Raw genomic sequence first — 21,901 nt, 5'->3', positions numbered from 1 at the left:
ATAAGAAAATAAGCAGTGAAGTTCTTTATTTTGCATTATCACATGCCAAAGTGTTTTATTCCTCTTATAGCACAGCAATTTACTGACATTTTTTAAAAAATAATTAAAAAACTGCATGTCATACATTTGATCTGTTCATCATTACATTAAATATCCTTGAAACAAGCTAAATCCCATTATCACTTATGCTATAGCAGCTATAAACAGTTGTTCCTTCACCAGCCTATCTCTTTCTCTCCTGTGAAGTGAATAAGGTGAACATATGCAGATTTCAAACTGGAAATCCCTCCATCCTGAAGACTTTCCTGTGTTGGAAATCATACAGCTTTACCTCTGACTGTTATAAACTGCTGAAACTGGTGACCACTGGTGACCCAGAAAATTCTAGATAAACATCTCCTCAACGAAAACTTCACCAAATCAACGATTATACTCTACATACAGTATCTCACAAAAGTGGGTACACCCCTCACATTTTTGTAAATATTTGATTATATCTTTTCATGTGACAACACTGAAGAAATGACACTTTGCTACAATGTAAAGTAGTGAGTGTACAGCTTGTGTAACAGTGTAAATTTGCTGTCCCCTCAAAATAACTCAACACACAGCCATTAATGTCTAAACCGCTGGCAACAAAAGTGAGTACACCCCTAAGTGAAAATGTCCAAATTGGGCCCAATTAGCCATTTTCCCTCCCTGGTGTCATGTGACTTGTTAGTGTTACAAGGTCTCAGGTGTGAATGGGGAGCAGGTGTGATAAATTTGGTGTCATCGCTCTCACACTCCCTCATACTGGTCACTGGAAGTTCAACATAGCACCTCATGGCAAAGAACTTTCTGAGGATCTGAAAAAAAGAATTGTTGCTCTACATAAAGATGGCCTAGGCTATGAGAAGATTGCCAAGACCCTGACACTGAGCTGCAGCACGGTGGCCAAGACCATACAGCGGTTTAACAGGACAGGTTCCACTCAGAACAGGCCTCGCCATGGTCGACCAAATAAGTTGAGTGCACGTGCTCAGTGTCCAGAGGTTGTCTTTGGGAAACAGATGTATGAGTGCTGCCAGCATTTCTGCAGAGATTGAAGGGGTGGGGTTCAGCCTGTCAGTGCTCAGACCATACGCCACACACTGCATCAAATTGGTCTTATTTGGTTCAGATGGTGTCAATCGTGTGTGGCGGCAACCAGGTGAGGAGTATCTACCAAATGAACATTTACTGTAGTTGTGTAACATTTTTGCTACAACCAAACTGTGAAATATAACACCCAATATCAGAAATGAGAAACCAACTGATTCTTTTTAAAACAAAGCGAGCCAGGGATTTACAGGCATCTGCATGTGAATGGTACCACGTGAACATGGCAGCTCGAGAGCTGCACTGGAAGGGGCCTGCTGTAATTGGTAATGAACAATGTCAGAAAGAGGCTGCCGAGAAATGGAACGCATCAGGAGAAGAAAAGAGCATGTATACCTCTTGAGGTAAGCTTTTGCGATACACAGGAGCTTGCACGTGTTACATACTTGGCAGGCGAAGGCAGGCGACATGCTCATTAAGGGAACCAAACGGCCCTCCGTTTCTCTTCACGCAAATGAAAGGCAGCCATTGCAAGAGGAAAATCCATTTAAATGAGCCAAAACAGCGTTCTGCCCCCTCCTGCAGCCACAAATTGCAAACAGAAAAAACAAAACAAACCTCGATTGAACCCAGACCTGAAAAGAGTACAGATCAATAAAAAAAACCCACCATGATCTAATATTAACATATGACCAACCCATATCTCAGGGGTGAGAAAAAAATCTATGCAGCACCAGCAGTCAGTGCATGAAAGTCATCTACAAGAGTAAAGCTTCCGTCTTAATACCACGCTTCCACAGGGAGGAATCCTCGCAACTCTGGGTTCATTACCCATGCTGCCTTGCCACAATGCAGATGCTGTTTTTCTCATTCTGTGCCAGTCGTTGGACGTCTCACAGGCAGAGGAGGCAAAGCAGTGCCAGGAGGGCATGATGTGCCAGGCTGAGGAAAGAGTCAGGTCGACCCTCACTGGGTCACCTGGCAAGTGGATCAAATATAAGGTGTAGTGCTGGTGGTGCTGCTGGTGGTGGGGGTTGATTCTGTAAGACCAAGATGATGCTTTAATCTGTTTCCCGAGAGACTGGGGTGATGTCGAGAGAGAAAATGAGAGAGAGAGAGAGAAAGAGGGATGGAATCAGGCAGTGAGGGACAAGGAAAATGAAACTGAAGAAAAGCACAACAACTGCTTCTTTTACCTCTCACTGCTCTACTGCTGTTGTTTTGTTTTTTGGACTCAATAGGAACGTGTCATGGTGGAATAGTGGCACAAATCAGGTCTCAGAGCCCCACCATTTACATCAGCCATTTACCAAAGGTTAATCTTTATAGAGTCCTCATTCACAACTCCAACACTTTAAATTCCATTGAAATACTAATGACCGCTTCTGAGTGACCCATTTTGATTTATGAATTAGAATTTGAGGGCGCACGGTAGCTTAGTGGTTAGTGTGATTCACCTCACACCTCCAGGGTTGTGGGTTCGATTCCTGCTGTGGCCCTGTGTGTGCGGAGTTTGCATGTTCTCCCCATGCTGCCGTCTTTTCCTCCAGGTAATCCAGTTTCCTCCCCCAGTCCAAAGACATGCATGGTAGGCTGATTGGCATGTCCAAAGTGTTCATAATGTGTGAATGTGCCCGGCAATGGATTGGCATCCCGTCCAGGGGTATCCCATATTGCGCCCCATGCTCCCTGGGATAGGCTCCAGATTCCCCGCAATCCAGTAGGATACGCGGTATAGAAGATGGATGGAATTTGAATTTGATTGTGGACTATCAGAAGTCCTTGAAGAGCCTCAAACACACCCCATTGTTATTAACGAGACTGAAGTAGAGTGGGTCTCTACCTTCACGTTTCTGGGTGTCCACATCTCTGTTGACCTTTCCTGGAACCTCAACACCTCTCTCTTCCTAAATAAGGTGCAACAGCGCCTATACTGGAGCAGTAATGGCTCAACGGTTAAGGCTCTGGGTTATTCATCAGAAGGTTGGGGGCTCAAGTTCCAACACTGCCAAGATGCCACTGTTGGGCCTTGAGCAAGGCCCTTAACCCTCTCTACTCCAGGGCTGCTGTTTCATGGCTGACCCTGCACTCTGACACCAGCTTCATAACAAGCTGGGATATGCGAAAAACGAATTTCACTGTCCTGCAATGTATATGTGACAAATAAAGGCTTCTTCTTCTTTCAGGGAAGACTGAAGAAAGCTCACCTTGCTCCTCAGACCATGGTGAGCTTCTATCGCTGTACCATTGAAATCCTTCTTACAAATGGGTAGTGAGAACATCATTGAAACACAGCTGCCCAACATTAAGGACATTTATCAAAAGCGTTACTAGTGGAGAACGAGAGGTATTATCAAAGACACTTCCCATCCTCACCATGGACTGCTAAACTCATGCTAAACTCAGCTTCTAAGCATTAACTGCCAGCCTCCACCTAATAACTAAACATTAGCATTAAACACCACACTATACTATATTGCACATTACTGCTATTATCTGCAATTATTTGCAAGTACTTGCACTTTACTGCAATTGTCTGTCATTACTACATTTATATACAGTACTGTGCAAAAGTCTTAGGCACCATATTGTTTTTTAGTACAAACTTTGTTATTGATTTTCATTTTATGACTTCTACATTATCGATTCAGGACAAAAACATTTTTAGATTTCCAAACATTAGTTTTCTAACACAAAATGAAATGTTACGGAAAAATGTTTCAGCATATTAAGCTGTAAGAGACCACTTTTCAGACAAAAAAAAAAAAAAACACAATGAAGGCTGCTGGGTTTTGCTGCAAAAATAAGAAGCAAGTGCAACAGTTAAACTCTCCAGAAGAACATCATGCTGTTGCATACTATTGCACCATAATTCTTATTTATTTCATTTAATTTAATTTCCATTTGAATTACTGGTATGCATCATACTGTTTACCTTTACCTGTACACTGTTATCTTAACTTATTGCACCATAATTTACTTATTTACTTCATTTAATTCACTTAATGCTATTTGCACCACTGGTTGGATGCTAACTGATTTTCATTGCCTCTGTACTTGTACTCTGACAATTACAATGAAGTTGAACCTAACCTAACCTAACCTAATTTGCTCGCCTTGCTAAATGTTGCACAATCATGGGGCAGCATGCTTGTTGTCCCATTTAGCTCCATATAGTCATTATTTCACCTAGTGGTCAAAAATCAGAAGTGCAACAAGTGCTAGTAGAGGTCCAATGGGGCAGAAATCCTGCTGTCCCATGCTCAGGAAAGGAGAAAAAAAAGTCTCCCTATTTCAATCCCCGATTTTTTGGGGTTAAATTCAGGCACTTTTGTGTAGTTTTTGAAATGTACAACTTATTTCCTTTCCTGACTAATTACCTACATATCTGCAGTGCTTGCTGAAATTTGTTTACTTAAATACATTTTACTTAAATAATTTCCATAAAACTTTTCGGTGTCATAGTTTATAAAATTACAAATATAATTAAAAATCTGTTTTCTTTTTAATGCCTTGATCTGGTTTGAGGATCATAGCTGTATCTTTCACCCAGAAGGGAACCCGTAGGGCCTCAAAGCTCAGGCCTTCAGTGCTTCAGAGAAAATTTAACGAAGTCTGGAAGCTAAAACTTACATGTCTTTGGTTTTTAGTTCCTAAAATGATCATTCTTGATGTTTTTAATCTCAGTAAGTAGTGCAGTAATTGCAGTTCACTGTTTTCACTCTTCAGTTTTTGTTGCGAATAAAAGGTTTGAAAAGTGAAATAATCCAGTCATGATGATTTTGTACAGGCAAATGAACTCATCATGTGGTTAAGACAGTAGGAGCTTGACTAACGGCCATACAGGTCCAATTAACCACCAACATACAGTAACTAAGAAATAACAGCAAAATCCACCATTCCCATGGATTCCCAAAGGATAGGAACATTTGTGGCAAAAATTAATTTCTGGAGGTCAAGACACATCACTGTGAGCACAAGTGCAACCAACAATTTAGCTGGCCTTAACTGGCATGATTTAGAAAGTAGCTGGACATGTTAGCATGTTCCGTCCCCTTTCACCTGTTCCTCCTGCTCTGTCATCTCTCTCTCTCTCTCTCTCTCTCTCTCTGTCTCTCTCTCTCTCTTACACCACAGAGAGTAATCCATATTGCCGCTTGGCTGTCTTTGATGAAGGGTGGATTAGCTCAGCGTGTCTGCTAGGCCATGACACATGCATACACACACAAATGTACAACACACACACACACACACACACACACACACATACACACCAAGTGTATCCTCTAATGAGCTTGGTGTCACTGGAGTACATGGACTGGTACCACTGGTCTCAGCATGGGTCTCATTTTCCTCAGCTCCTACTGAGTTGTTAAAGGCAGCAACACACTTCAAACTTCAACAAATCCACCTTCCTGCTGGGTACTATCATTACTCATGGTGTTACAGGTTCTGAAAACATTTCCCTGATGTCTTAAACTGCAACGATGATAGTACAAGCGTCAAACTAATAATCATTTTACCATCCAAATAAAGTGGAGACCAACTGGGGTGTGTGTTTTCACAGCCCTCAGGTCTGCTCCACCTCAGAGATATTAAGCATGCCCTTAGGGCACTAGACTGAGCAGACATCATACATCGACAGACGCTGAGGTAACGGCTGGATAGAGTCCAGTGAGTAGGCCAATCCCAGCCTGGTGCCAACCCTGGGGGCAGGGTGCGCTGTGGGCATCCGTTCCTCTCTGCGTGGACGGGTGAGGAAAGCCCATCATCCTGCTTCTCAGAGCTTTGTTGGAGCTGGAGCAACTCCAGAGAGCCAAAAGCCTGCTTGCCTTTCAACGTGTGTCGGCTAGTATAAACGAGAAAGGGATAAGAGATGGGAAGAGATATAGGCGGTAAAAAAAAAGATGAGAGTATAGGATAAAGGGAAAGTCAGAGCAGGGGAGGAAGGACAGGGGGAAAACTGAAAAAGTAATAATGGAAAAGAAAAAAGTGGATGGAAGCCAGAAAGTGCAATGATTGATGAGGCCTGTTGTGGATATGGGGAAAGTCCCCAGTGTTTTGTGGGGGGTCTTAAGGTGTGGCCCCTGTTCCATCAAGGTTATGGATTAGCACGGACCTGTACCAACAACACATAGATAGCATAGAGGCTGAAAAAAAAATCCTAAAACAATCCGAGTATTTACTTAAGACCAACTAGGGACCCTCCTAAATTCACGGCTCCGTTAAAAGAACCCTAAGAGGAATTTCCAGAAAAATCCCCCAGGGCTGTAAAGATGAAGGTGGTCTCTTCAGGTCACCAGAACGGACATGATTACCCCAACCATTTCAGTGCAACAACTGCAGTGCTCAATATTTACTGTTGGACTGGAGAACGTAAAGTAAAGTGGACTCCTACGCTCCTGGCAATGCAAACCAAAGTCAACGCATTAGTGACAGGTAAGGCCAAATGAGGATCGCCTCTCATCTCCTAATGTCTTATATGAAAAGTTGCATTTAAGTAGAACCCACAATGACTATAGTCACACATGCTTTTTGCACCTCCATTAAAGAAAATATCCATACCTGGAAGTGGTTATAATATGTCTTCATAATCAGAAAGAAAGCTAACAGATTACAATAACACTCAAAAGTATGTTTTATGTGCTCACCTAGAAGATCAGCATGTAGATAATACTGTTAAGAGGACTCATAAATGAGAGATTCATTACATTTAAATACCAATCCTTTCTACTTAGAGGAATTGATATTAAAAACCCATGTGACATAAACAATAGTGCCAGATAACCTTGCTACATGATATGACCAAATGTTTGTGGGCACCTTACCTTCAGACCCATATGTGGGCCTTCTCCAAACTGTTTCCACAAATTGTTGCCAAAGACATCGTATATGATTTCTTTGCAAGCTGTAGCATTACAATTTCCCAGCATGACAGTGCCCCTGTGCACAAAGCGAGCTCCATGAAGAAAATGGTTTGCCAAGTTTGGAGTGGAAAACTTGAGTGTCCTGTACAGAGCCCTGACCTCAATCCCAATGAACACAACTAGAATGTCAAGGACCACAAATCCTCACAGCCACACTCCAAAATCTCGTGGAAAGCCTTCCCAGAAGAGTGGAGGTTATTATAACAGCATCTTGAATGGGATGTTCAATAAGCACATACTGGTCATGTGTTGTTTTGACAAACTTTTAGCCATATAGTTTTTTAACAATACATTTTGAATAGGATCCAAAATCTGTTAAAATATCTTACTTAAAATGCAAATATAACAATACTCTGTTAAAATGAGTCTGTATCCAAAATATTCAACAAAATAAATAGCTTTCTGAGTAAAGTAAATCAAATAGATCTGATAGATCCGGTGAGTATTCTGATGTTTACGTGTTTGTATTTTATGCTAGACAGGATCGTCTCTCATTATTTACGAGTAACTTTTTCTCTCACGCTACATTCTCCCTTTGATGCTCACATTTAGGCCTGCTGTAAAATGAAAACTCTAAATCATCTGAAGACCCAATTACTCTTCCGGCCTTCAGCTTAACTTGAGTTAGCCTTCTAACACTTCTTACTCTACATACTAGCTAGCTAGTTAGCACCTAACGTTTCCATTTCAGTTACATCAACAGTCAAATGCTGGAAAGTGAATAAATTGATTAACTCCAATTAATTAGCATTCATTTCTTACCTGTGTTTTGGGTCCCTTTCTCCTCTTCTACTTTTTTCTCTTTTTTTTTTGCAATTTTCCACCTCAGACAGATATGGACAATTCACAATAGCCGCTTCTTTTTGAACTTCTCCTGTTAGTTATGTTAGTTATCTAATTTAGTTATGTAAATTGCAGTTTCTATCCTGTCCGTTCTATTCTGTCTATCCGTCTTTCGGGATGAAACATTAAACCGAGGTCATGACAAGAGTAGGGGTATAATCCCAGTGTCCTGGTGAAATTCCCCCATTGTCCTTTATCTATCATGGCCCCATAATAATCTCCATCCCTACAAACTTGGCTACATCACTCTCTCCTCTCCTCTCCTCTCCTCTCCTCTCCTCTCCTCTCCTCTCCACCAATAGCTGGTGTGTGGTGGGCATTCTGGCGCACTATGGCTACCGTCGCATCATCCAGTAGATGTTACACACTGCTGATAGTTGAGGAGATCCCCCACCCCCACCCAATGCAATGTAAAGTGCTTTGAGTACCTTGAAGAGCGCTATATACATCTAAGGAATTATTAAATATTGAAGGAATTATTATTTGTCGACAAAACCCTTTTCACAAAATGATAGTAAAGTGTGTTTAATTGCATTTGTGATTTAAAAATAATGGGGCCCCCTGGACCCCAAGCGACACCTTATACCACTACAAAGAAATGGCCCTACCTTTCCTCCACATTTTATTTGTATGGCAAATACAGTATTCATTTATTCATAATATATTTTTGAGGACCCACTAGTATTGTCCAGAATAGTAAAGAGTACAGCATACATGTCAAAATAGTACACCACTTGTGGTGTAGCAGTATGAGTACCTAAAATGGAGTACTATTTTGATACTATTTAGTGAGGTTTGGGACACAGACAAACAAAAATTGCCTAGATCCCATTTTTCTGGCACTGTGAATCTCATTATAACATAATAATGGTCTCAGCCATTTACAGATGAGATGTGAAACCTTCCATCATTAGAGTGCCATGAGAGTGACATGAGAGTGTTGTTTTCTTGCTATGCTCACTTCTAGCCAATCGGAGAACTTTCTCTCTCACACTCTCGGCCTCTGAGTCTGATTCAACCAACTAAATCAGCTGAACAGGTACTGGCAAGGATGAATGAGTGAAAATAATACAGGATATGTTGCAATAAGGGAAAGCAGAGACGACAGACAGATAGAGACGTTCCATGGTGGATGATGGCTGATAGTTGGTTTGGGGTGTCAGGGCTCCCAGTGTAGTTTTTTTTTAAAAATGTAGGATGGACTGTATATAAAGGTTTGTCAGGCATCCAGATCATTTTAATCAATTTAACTGATGAAATCTTCATCATGCAAATTGGTTTCTCTGGTTGTTGTTCTTTTGCAGCGGCAAACCCTCCCGGCTACACTCACAGTCTTTTGAGGTTTTTTTTCCACACACACACACACACACACACACACACACAAACACAATGTGAGACAGTTAATGGAAAGGGTTACAGCATCATAATGAGTGTCAGGCTCTGAGGAAAGTTTTAATTGGGAGGAAAACAGTGTCATCAATCTTTTTAAGTGATTCTGACAAGCCAAAGCATTTCTGACTGTGCAGAAGTGTTAAAACACTCCAAGCTTATCAGGAGGAAGATAATGATCGCCAAGCACATGTAAAACAATAGAAACTGTGACCTCTAGGCAAAAATGAAGTGTGCCTATTTGTGGTAGCGTACGGTGGATCATTTATTGTATACCCCATACAACAAAAACAACAAAAAAAGACCTAAAATGAAAAAGAGTACATTTGACTTTGCTTCATTACAGAATTTATATATATACAGTAGATTTACCAAAAAAAAAAAAGCTCTCACCTTGTCATATTGTGTCACAAACTCTGAAAGAAGTGGAAAAAGATACTATTCTCATCCCACGTCCTCCTGTCAGCCCGACACAGACCTGTTTCGTTTTTATATTTTACATTTCATTTATATTTTTATCCTTCATCTGGAGATGAATATAGCGATGTTCTTTAAAGCACGTCAGTGCGAGCTTTTGAAGTTAGTCTTCGTCTGTGCGTGTGTGACACTGCAGGAGTTACGGAGAGATCAAACTGCTGTACTCGGGAGTGTACATGAAAAAGGCAACAGAAAAGTCACGCAAACTTCACATGCGAATAACTTTACACATTTACACGTGCAGTTTTTTAGACGCTTCATGTGTTTTATTTCACATGTAGTGCAATGCATGTTTTTTAATTCACATGATTTTTACAGGGATTTGATTTATTGTGGTTGTTTATGTTAGATTTTATTTTCACAGTTCAAATATTAAGTTCAAATTTTATGATGTAGATTGGCACCCTGTCCAGGGTGTACCCCGCCTTGTGCCCGATGCTCCCTGGGATGGGCTCCAGGTTTCCCCGTGACCCTGAAAAGGATAAAGCGGTATAGAAGATGGATGGATGAATGGATTATGATGTAGCACATGTTAGTACATACTTTCACATTCGTTTATTTTCACTGTGTAGTTTCTTTTCTTTTTTTTCTTTTTTTTAGGTGTTTTCCTCACATTATTTATTTATTTATTTATTTATTTATTTATTTACTTATTTATTTTTACATCAACTTTCCTGGTCAAAAAAATCAAATAAAAAATGGCACAAAAAGAGCCCAACATGGAAAAATATGACTCTTTTAATGGTCTCAACAACCAATCATTGGTCAGGAAATTAGCAAGAATTTAACAAATAGATGTTTAACTTATTATGGGATAGCTTTTCCTTTTGATTACTTTCAATGTTTAAGCCTTGTGGGTAATCATAAAGACAGCTTTTTTATTTATTATTTTATTTTACTTTTACTTTATTTTTATTTTGAACACCCAGGCATGTGTTAGTTTGAATTTTACATCAAACATTTGAATCATTATCATGATTATACCTTTGCATACAATAAGACTATATAAGTGAATTCCCCCATTTCTAGCTTTTCCCAAATAGTTCACTGTGGCAAAAGTAAATGAGCAAATGCTGGCACATGAGGTCTCGGGAGTGCATTTATTTAATTCTTGCTCATTTTCTGACCAAAGATTTGTTGTTGGGACATCTTGCCATGTTGGGCTTGGCCCTTTTTTTTTTTTTTTTTTTTGCCCAGGAGCGTAGTTCATGTCATTTTATTTTCACATGCTTTCTCTCATGAAATTTTACAAATGTTCACATCAGTTCACATGAAATGTCAGGACATGTTTTCACTCAAATACACGCATGAAAAATGTATATGATTTTTCCCTAAGGTGTTTAGGTGTACAGATGGCTTTTTGCCATAAAATGAAAAAGCCTTAAAGGTTGAAGAGTCCTGCGTACGTAATTTGAGCTGTTAGTTGTTTATTTATTTATTTTTTGTAGGAAGCTTAATGTATTCTCTAACGCTGTTGTTTTTCTCCTATATTTCTCAGACGCACAAAAATGCATGCATTTAGTTGAGAGACACAAAATTGCCCCCACACACATACACACACACACACACACACACACATCCTCATCTTGTTCAGTGCCTAAAAACATCCTTGTAATTACTACTGCAGTGTGCTTTTAGTTAAAGTGGTGGTTGATGGAAAATTACAAGTTGCAAACATGTATTTGGGAGAAAATGTTTCATGTGGTGAGCAGCAACGTGTGAGAGTATGTTTTCACTGGTGCACGGCTCTGTGTGTGATATTACCACTGAAACTGAGCTGTTATAATTTGTGTGTGTGTGTGTGTGTGTGTGTGTGTGTGTGTGTGTACTGTAAGCGAGTGAGAGAGAAATTAAGCTATCTTGAGTTCTGCACAGTAAATGATGCCAGTACTGCCTTAAGGTGTGGAATTCCCCTTTCAGAGATCTCACACAGCTCTACACTCATGCATGCACACATAGCTAATTCTCTCTCTCTCTCTCTCTCTCTCTCCCTACACCTGTGATCAACACAGAGAGAGATTACTTTTGCCAGTCTGATGTATTCATTACTCCACTGACTAATAAAACTAATAAATCCAATAGGATATAAATTGGAAATGAAATAATAATTAAAAAAAAAAACACCCCTGCAAATTCCTCCGAAACCATCAATGTTTTCATTGTGATCTAAACAGGGACTGCTATAAAGTATTTAAACATAAACAATAGTCAGCACTGGGGAAATTAATTTTTTTTTTTTTTATGTATTTATAAAACGCTTCACATAATATACAAAAAAAAAAAAAAAAAAAATACTCGAAATTGAACTTTATTCATAATCAAAATTGGGCAATTTTCTTAACAATTCCATGATGCTACTGAAAACCTTTGCGGGCCGCTTTCAGAGACGCGGCATCGCCGGCTGCCTTTTGTGTACCACGAGGCACTGATGTGCTTTCAGTTTCCATGCCAACAGACTTTCATCTTTCATCTTTCTTACCAGCTCATCCTACGCTTCAGATGAATTAGGTTTGTTACAAATTCTTTTGAAGTGCAGAGGCAACCCCCCAACCCCACTTCAGCCCGAGCATAAAAAAAAGAAAAAATAGAAAGAAAAAGAAACACAAAAACACAAGAGTGGTCGTATGTAAGCCAGTAATCTACGGCGGTTTCAACCTACTCGGGCCAGCCAATGGTATTATGGACAGGAAATCTCCACTTCATTTCAATTTGGATGTTCTTCAGCCACTCCCCGGCTCTTGCGTTCGCTCAGACGGCACGCGCTGAAGTGTGCCCCGCTATTCAGCTCCATTATGGGACCCAGGCTCCGTCAAGATGCATTGTGGCCGTGTAATGATCTCCAATTACGTTGATGCAGAAGCCTTAGGGAGATGGGGCTGGAGAGGAGAACATGAAGAGGGGGGAAAGTCTCCAGAACAAAGCATGATCCTTGGAGGAACTTCCAAGTCCATACAGATGTCTCTCGCTGCACAGAATTGCACCTTAGGGCTGAGAGAAGTCATTTTCCGAAGGCCGGCGTGCATCAGATTGAGAAGTCCTGGATAGATGGAACAAGTCAGGGATTTGCAGCCACTGCCTTTGAAGCGTCTCACTGAAAACTCTGCTTTCAACCCTGTCTTCCAGCTTTAATTTTAATTTCTACTCCGTTCAGATCTTTTCTGCTGAGTGGAGGCTATTTCACAAATTGAGACATGAGTAAAGGGCATTGCTTACGTTGAAGGATGAGGCTTGTTGACACTGCAGTTGCTTTTATTGAATTGGTCTCAAAGTGTGTTAGACTAAAATTCAACTTAAATCAGTCAGGATAATCAGGAAATCTGTCAATCATATTTCAAAAGATATTCTCCCCTTATGGAATATGAAAATATTTTCACGTGATAACGTTTTTTTTTGTTTTTTTTTTAGATTATGTGAGTAACAGGACAGGGATGTGATGACATCTAAAAAAGAAACGTATGAAGGTGCATTTCACCGTGCTATGCCCTCAAATTGCACACAATCTCAAATACACATGTTACATTGTACAAATAATATGTGATAAATAAAATCACAGGTCCTATAGGTGAAAAATTCTACGTGAATATAAAAGAATCATAACATAAAACAAATGAATCATGTGAAAGAAATTACATGTGAAAACGAAGGGATAATGTGAACAAAAAAACAGGTGACAGAATGAATAATGTGGAAAAAGTCACGTGAAAATGAATATATCAAAAAAATCCTGAGAAAAGGAATGAAAATTGTCAACGGTTAGTTGGTTGATTATGAAAGAATCATGTACAAATCACGTGAAAATTAAACAATTGTGTGAAAATCACGTGGAAATGGATGAATCGTGTAAAAAACGTGGGAATAAAAGAATTGTGTAAAAATCACATGAAAATAAATAAATTGTGTAAAAATCACATGAAAATAAATAAATTGTGTAAAAATCACGTTAAAATGAATAAATTGTGTAAAAATCACATGAAAATGAATATTGTGTAAAAATCACGTGAAAATGAATAAATTGTGTAAAAAATCACGTGAAAATGAATAAATTGTGTAAAAATCACGTGAAAATGAATAAATTGTGTAAAAATAACATGTAAATGAATATTGTGTAAAAATCACGTGAAAACGAATATTGTGTAAAAATCATATGAAAATGAATAAATTGTGTAAAAATCACTTGAAAATGAATAAATTGTGTAAAAATCACATCAAAATGAATAAATTGTGTAAAAATCACATGAAAATGAATATTGTGTAAAAAATCATGTGAAAACGAATAAATTGTGTAAAATCACGTGAAAATAAATAAATTGTGTAAAAATCATGTGAAAATGAATAAATTGTGTAAAAATCATATGAAAATGAATAAATTGTGTAAAAATAACATGAAAATGAATAAAATTGTGTAAAAATCACATGAAAGTGAATAAAATTGTGTAAAAATCATGTGAACACGAACAAGTCATCAAATTACCATATGCCAAAATGAATGAATAATGGATAAAAAATCACGTGAAAAACTAAATTGTGAAAAAAATGTCATGCGAAAATTAATGATTCATGTTAATAAATAATATACGGAAAGATAAAAATGTGAAAATGTCTCAGACGTACGCTAACGAGATTATCCACAAGTGAAGTTCATATGACTTTTGGACAATCTATAGTTGTATTTTTTCCCTTTTCCCTCATGAAAGTTTTATCATTTCATAAAGCAGATTCCAGACTCTGTCTTTCTCTCTGTGTGTTTGTGAGCCCCTCAGAGAGAAGTCGTATCTATCGCTGGTGACATCAAGGTGTCTCACACCTCTTGGTGCCCTTTTGAAGATCACTCAGCTGCAGAAGGCAAAGAAATCAACAATGCGGTAAAAGAAAGCGCTAGCGAAGAGTCGGAATCTAAGTGAAGTGTCAAGGTCTTTGGGGTGGAGAGAAAATAGAAGAGGGGAGCGACTGACTTTGAAGGCAGGAAACAATGAAAAGGATGTTGGAGAAAATGGGAGGAATAAAAGGAAGCTTTCAATCTGCCTCTGAAGTTCAGCTGAGAGAGAGAGAGAGAGAGAGAGAGAGATTACACAAGCACAATAAGGCAAACCAACCAAATAAAAAGATGATGGTGTTTAAACTGCATCATGTGGCAGAAAAAAGTGCTTCTATTGCACTTTGACATTGAAGCAAGTTTCAACTTCCTGAAAATGTCACACTCTCAAAGCCCCCCCCCCCCGCCCCCCCCAACTTGTTTAATGCATTTTGTTCTAAATTTCACTAAATATCTTTTTCCCTCCTGTTTATCAGTGGTGTAGAACACTGAACATGCCTAATTATAGAGAGGTCTCCTCTGCCACGCTCTCAGTGTGTGGAGAGAATAAAGCGCCCTGCTCTCTAAACACTTTTTAATTAGCATTTTAAAGAGTGACAGCATATGGGGACGACAATCTCCTATTATCATAAGAATAGAACACGTAGCTCATCGCGTGGAGGGAAATAACAAGTGTAAATATGGCAGACAAATGTGCCGAAATGTGCTTCATCTCATTCAATTATCAGAGTCGTAAAACATCTGTCTGTGTCTTCCAACTCTTGCTCATTGATTTCATTAAAGCTTTCTGTTCAGCAGATAATAATGAATCATTATAAATGTGCTTAGAGTTCAATGTGAGTTATAATAAGGTGTAATAAGTTGTATAATAACAACAACAACAACAACAACAACAACAACAATAATAATAATAATAATAATAATAATGAAGTGAGCTATTATAAAGCAAGGGAAATTATTTATAATTATATAATTTTACGCATAATTATAAAAACAACATTTAAAATTTCAACATTGATTACATGTACTAATGGGAAAATGTTAAATAAATAATATGATTTTCACAAGATGTTTTGACACGATTCTTTTAAGCGTGATTTTTAAGCGATTCGTTTATTTTCACGCGATTTTTCAACTGGATTGATTCGTTTTCATATTATTTATTCACAAATGAATCGTTCATTTTCACGTCTGATTCGTCCCACTTGATTTGTTAAATTTACATGTGATGTTTTCAAAACATGATTCGTTGATTTTCACGGGATTTTTAACACGGTTCCCGCATTTTCAAAAGATTCAATTATTTTCACACAATTCATTTATTTTGACATGCTTTTTAAACATGATTCATTCATTTTCACACGTGACCCCCCCCCCCCCCCCCCCCCCCCGGTTATTTGTTTAAAGGTTGTACTGTACAGCACATGCCATTAGAATCAGGAGTGGTACACAGAGTTTGTAATTAATTACTTTAATAGAGCTCTATGAGGCACTATTAGACTTAATAGATGCTTACATGTATTTATCACTGTATATGTATTATAATGATTTATGTATATGGGATGTAAAGAAAGTATTTAGTTTTGGAAGAAGTTTGAAATAATTGCTAGTAAAGTAATTAAAGAAACTGATGTTGTAGGGGATAATTAATTTCTTACACTTATTTATAGTCACACTGTCAGTGCTGTCTTTCTAATGCATTCATCTGGCCCTATGAATTCAGCAGTGACTGATTTATTTAGGTTAATCTCTCTTTGGCTGTTCAACATTATCAGCAGTGCAGAATGAAGTCTGATTCAGAGCAGCAGTGGGAGTCCTGGAGTGTGTGAAGCCATAATGAAGTACATGTGAAAAGCTCCAGCGGGTTACTGTCCCGGATAACATGGGGCTAATTGAAGATCGGTCATGGCTCTCGAATGTTTGCCTGAAATATGAAGGGCACACGGAGAGAGGCTCACACTGAAGCCAGAAACAGCAGTTGAGATCAGATTAAACCCATTCAACTCGCATGATGAGCTCAACCGCTGTGTCTGTCTAATGTGAGCATGTGTGTGTGCATACTTTTTGTCTAGCTCTCAACTTAGAAATGTCTTCTAATACCGTTTTATTTGACTGATTATCAGAGCTGGTGCTGGTTCAGGAAAAAATTGACTCTTTAATAACCTACCTGTGCTTCCACTGGTTGGAGAGCTCAACCATAAGTTGTCAGATCCGGAAGACACACGTGCTCATACTTATTGAAATCTAGAGGCAACTTAGCCAATCCACCTACCAGGATGTTTTTGGGAGGTGGGAGGAAACTGGAGAACCTGGAGAAAACCCACACAGATACTGGGAGAACATATAATCTGGTACCCTGGGGCTGTGAGACAGCAAAGCTATCATTTCAGAACATATTTTACATGCAAAATCAAATCCTTCAATGTTTACTAGGGGTGTATCTGTATCTTTATTTGGATTTAAACCCAAAGTGGGTATGGCTTAATCCAGAAAAGTTTTTTTAGTTTAGGCGCACGGTTGCTTAGTGCTTAGCATGTTTGCCTCACACCTCCAGGGTTGGGGGTTCGATTCCCGCCACTGCCCTGTGTGTGTGGAGTTTGCATGTTCTCCCCGTGTTACAGGGGATTCCCCGGGTACTCCGGTTTCCTCCCCCAGTCCAAAGACATGCATGGTAAGCTGATTGGCATGTCCAAAGTGTCTGTAGTATATGAATGGGTGTGTGAATGCGTGTGTGATTGGGCCCTGTGAGGGATTGGCACCCCATCCAGAGTGTACCCTGTCTTGTGCCCAATACTCCCTGGGATAGGCTCCAGGTTCCCCACGACCCTGTAAGATAAGCGTTATAGAAGATGGATGAATGAGTGGATGGATGGATGAACTCTTCCACTTTATCTCCAGAAACACTGTTTTTAAGGAACTGCTTTTATCCTACTTACAAGCCTATTATTTTTTTTTGTACCTGCCAGTGATATAAGGAATTAAGCTGGTTCTATTTCCCAAAATATAAACTAGTATCCTAATTTAACCCTTTTTTTGATTGTTTTGATTGTAAAACACTATATACAACTGCCACAATAAAATTATAACATTTAAACCTAGTAGGCTAGGTAGAAAAAGAAATACTTGTGAAAAACTGCAAATTCTTAAAGCTTCGAGTGTCTATTTTCACATGAGCCATTTTTGTTATGTCACACTTCACATCTCAAGTGTGACATAACAAACAAATTCAATGCTGAACATGGGCACCCCCAAAACAGGCAGAAATGCCAGTTTCTGGCTTCTGGTAAAAAAAGTTCAACCTCAGCAGCCCTGACCAGGCAGTTACTAATGACTGTCACATATTCATGTTCTCAGGTAGTAGAGTGGGTTGTCCGCTAATCGTAGGGTTGACGGTTTGATTCCAGGCCCACATGACTCTACGTGCCGAAGTGTCCTTGGGCAAGACACTGAACTTCAAGTTGCTCCCGATGGCAAGCTAACGCCTTGCATGGCAGCTCTGCTACCATTGGTGTGTGAGTGTGTGTATGAATGGGTGACTGAGAAACAGTGTAAAGCGCTTTGTAGAACCACTAAGGTTAAAACGCGTTATATAAGTGCCGACCAACATGGTCTTTATTTGAGGTTGATATTTGACACATGTACTCGCACAACTTTTTTTTTTGTCTGTGCGAATCCCATTCCCATCTGTATCTGTATTTGTATCCATTTAGAATGTATTATTCATTCAATCTAAAAAAAGGTGTTCGTGTTGTGGTTATCCCCAGCATCAACACATACAGCACCACAGACCTTGTCATAGATAATGGTTATGCCAAAAATGTGAGATTCATTTTTCTTTAATTCCTTTTAGGCGCTATGTTGAAAGTGTAGCTGCTTGAAGTGTTTCATCAGCATTACATTCTAAACATTAGTAGTGTAGTTCCAATTTAGAGCTATATTTTTCTCCTCTCACAACTGTTTAAAGGTTGCAATATTATAAAAAAAAAATAAAAAAAAAATCTGTAATCTTGAGGAACCTCTGTTCACATGGTTGGTAACTTTTTTAATGGTGGTCAGTGGAAGAGGTGTTGTCATGGTAGCGATATCACCAGTTTTTGGTTCCAGACCAGCACTATTTAGGTGATGGAACTAAATAAAATTGTACTTTATGGTGGAAAAGCATAGAATGGTTCGAGATTAAGCACCTTCCCTAACTTGTGCATTCCAGACATTGATTCAGCCACTGATATCTCATTCAGAACCCATGTCATCAAAGGGAAAAGTAGGTAAAAATCAATCATGCATTGAAAGATCTTCTGGCTTCGTCGTTCTTTCCATAACCCAACTGACTCATTAACTTCAAAGCCACTGATAGGGGTTTAATTAAGAGCAGTGCAACACAGACATTCTGATAAGGCTCTCTGCCATCTCTTACTCTCTCACTCCTGCATTAGACATGCATTTGGATCACTATTAGTTCCCACAATAGTGAGAGGCACTCTGCCTGCAGTCCAGTCTAACACAAGCCAATCAGTGCTGTATAATGTTTCTTTTGTACAAGCCCACAGCACTTCACATGTCAGTATTTTCCCCGGTTCCAGCACACCTGATTTGGCTTATGAGGGTCTTGCTAATTAGCCGACGAGCTGAATCATTAGAGCAAACACTGAACTTTGCAGCTTCGTGAGAATGAGGCCTAGTCCACACTAATATGAGTAAATTAGAAAATGGATTTTTTCTTATCCATCCACCTTAACGCAACATATTTGACCACCTTTTCGAATCTGCTCTCCAAGTAGATAAATCTGAAAATGCCATTTTCACACTGCAGGATGGATAAATAAAAATGCAGCTTTTTGAAAATGCAGATGTATAATTATCATGTGATTGTAGAACCCATTGTGATACTGTTTTCTGTATGTGTGTTTAATTTCACAGCTTGAGGGTGGCATGGTGGCGCAGCAGGAAATGTTACAGCTCAGGAGGTTCGATCCGAAGTTCGGGTTCTGTGCGAAGTTTCGCATGTTCTCTACATATGGGTTTCCTATGTTTTCTTCAGTTTCCAATAGCTGGATTAGGCCCTGTTTAAACTAGTTTAACCTGTTTAAACTAAATTCGTGTGTTTAAGTTTTAAAACGGCGTTTTAAAATGAAAACGTTTTCGCTGTGTTTCAGAAACGATCTCCGTCCACACTACTCGACCGAAAGCGCATGTCACATGACCATTTATGCACACTGGGCATGCGCATACAAGTGTAAACCGGAAGTCGGTTGCAAGTCCAAACCGGCATTCCATGTAGGGCTTAAGATAACATAAAAGCGTAATATAAGCGAAAAAAGATAACACAAGCGCTGCATGTGATACACAAAAGTTGTTACACTGCTTATTTATAGAATTATTATAATCAATCAATTAATTTAACACAGGCATGATCTTGGGTTATTTCTATTTGTCTGATACACACACTAGCCAATGATTTATGGATGTTTTTCTGTCTTTGTAATTCTGGCCAATAAAATTAAAGTGTTTTTCAGAACTACATGCCCCTCGGCCAATGTTTTTTTTTTTGTTGTTTGTTTGTTTTTGCTTTTTTGGCTTGTTTAATTATGTACAGTGTGAAACCAAACCAAACCAAACAGCAAACAAACCAAAAGTATTCATTTTGCTTTGATTTCGACTTGGCAAATAAAATCATAGGTGAGAAAGTGCCCAAAAGCACACTACAGAAGTGCCATCTAAGGATCCCCATAGACACGGAGCAGCATTGGCAGTGTGGGATGATGGCACTGTGGTGTTGCGGTGTTGTGCTCCCCAGGGTGGATCTGCTTCCCTGCCTGTGTGTAGAGGTGAGCTGAACCGCCCACCGCTGGGATCAATGGCAGGCCAGATTAATTGCAGGCTACGGTGGAGCGGCGCGCCGGGAGCACGCAGCGCTTACAAGCAACCACACACACATACGCACACATATTCAGTAGACAACATCCATCAGCATGCAGGATCCCAGATGAACATCTCTACCCCCCGGAGGCGAAGCTCTTTTGTCTCCAGGTAGCCGAGACCTGGCGAGTGGCCCACTGCCTGCCTCTTTCATGTGGGCGAGGGGAATTATCTCCCTTTATGTGTGGATGTGTGTGATTCATTCAGACGTAGCTTCCATATCTGTACACTGGAACAGAGCCAGCCACCTGTGAGCTTTGTGTGTGCCGGTGTGTGTGTGTGTGTGTGTGTGTGTGTGTGTGTGTGTGTGAATGTGTGTGTGTCAGGACCCAGTGTACTGGCTCCTGAAACGTCTCTAAAGCGTAGCACACAGAGAGCCTGCAGGGTTAAAGAGATGAACGAGCAGAGAAAGCAAGGGAATAACAACCTGGTTCACTTTAATTAGTGTGTCTGTGTGTGTGTGTTTCTCCTTTTATTTTGTATTTGCACAATTAAGAATACGGAAGGTACATGCCTATAGTTCACAGGCCTTTACTTTAAGGCAACATTAATGACCGGCATTTCCCTGTTCTTCAAAGAGAGCTCGCATAAAGAGTCTAATGTGAAAGGTATCAGTGGAGATCCCCATGATGGAGCAAGGCTCAGTACACCTTGCATTTCTCTGAGCTTATTTATAATCTATACCATTGCACTTTTAATTTCACAACATTTTTTTCAACTAAGTTTAATAAATAGGGTATTAAATAAAGTCGTAGTATTCAATCTGTCCTTGATGGAATGTGGTATAAATAAGTTTGTTACATTACATCACATTTTGTGATTTAAGCCTCCATGATTTTAGCCCCAATTTCCCTGTTGCTGACTAATTTAGGGGCTCAGCGTCTATCCTCACCCAGCTCAAAGATGTTGGAAGTGCATGCTGATGAATTGTGTATTATGAGAAGGACAACGATGACAAACAGCCAATGAGAGTAAATTCATTTACTCTCACGCGCAGCAGATCCCTGAATCAGTTTATCATCCATCCACTGTATTTATGTATCAGGGTGCGGGCAAAATGTATGCACAATAATAATAATAATAATAATAATGCTTATATAAGTAACTATTAGGCATGACATACCCAAATGGTTGTTATGAACAGCAAAAATAAAAATAAACACATGATTCCCAGTGACACACAGTATATATACAGTATCTCACAAAAGTGAGTACACTCCTCACATTTTTGTAAATATTTGATTATATCTTTTCATGTGACAACGCTGAAGAAATGACACTTTGCTACAATGCAAAGTAGTGTGTGTACAGCTTGTGTAACAGTGTAAATTTGCTGTCCCCTCAAAATAACTCAACACACAGCCATTAATGTCTAAACCTCTGGCAACAAAAGTGAGTACACCCCTTAGTGAAAATGTCCAAATTGGGCCCAATTAGCCATTTTCCCTCCCCAGTG

This window comes from Ictalurus furcatus, chromosome 3 (assembly GCF_023375685.1).
Source record: "Ictalurus furcatus strain D&B chromosome 3, Billie_1.0, whole genome shotgun sequence".
NCBI lineage: Eukaryota > Metazoa > Chordata > Actinopteri > Siluriformes > Ictaluridae > Ictalurus > Ictalurus furcatus.
Note: the sequence above shows the minus strand (reverse complement) of the source record.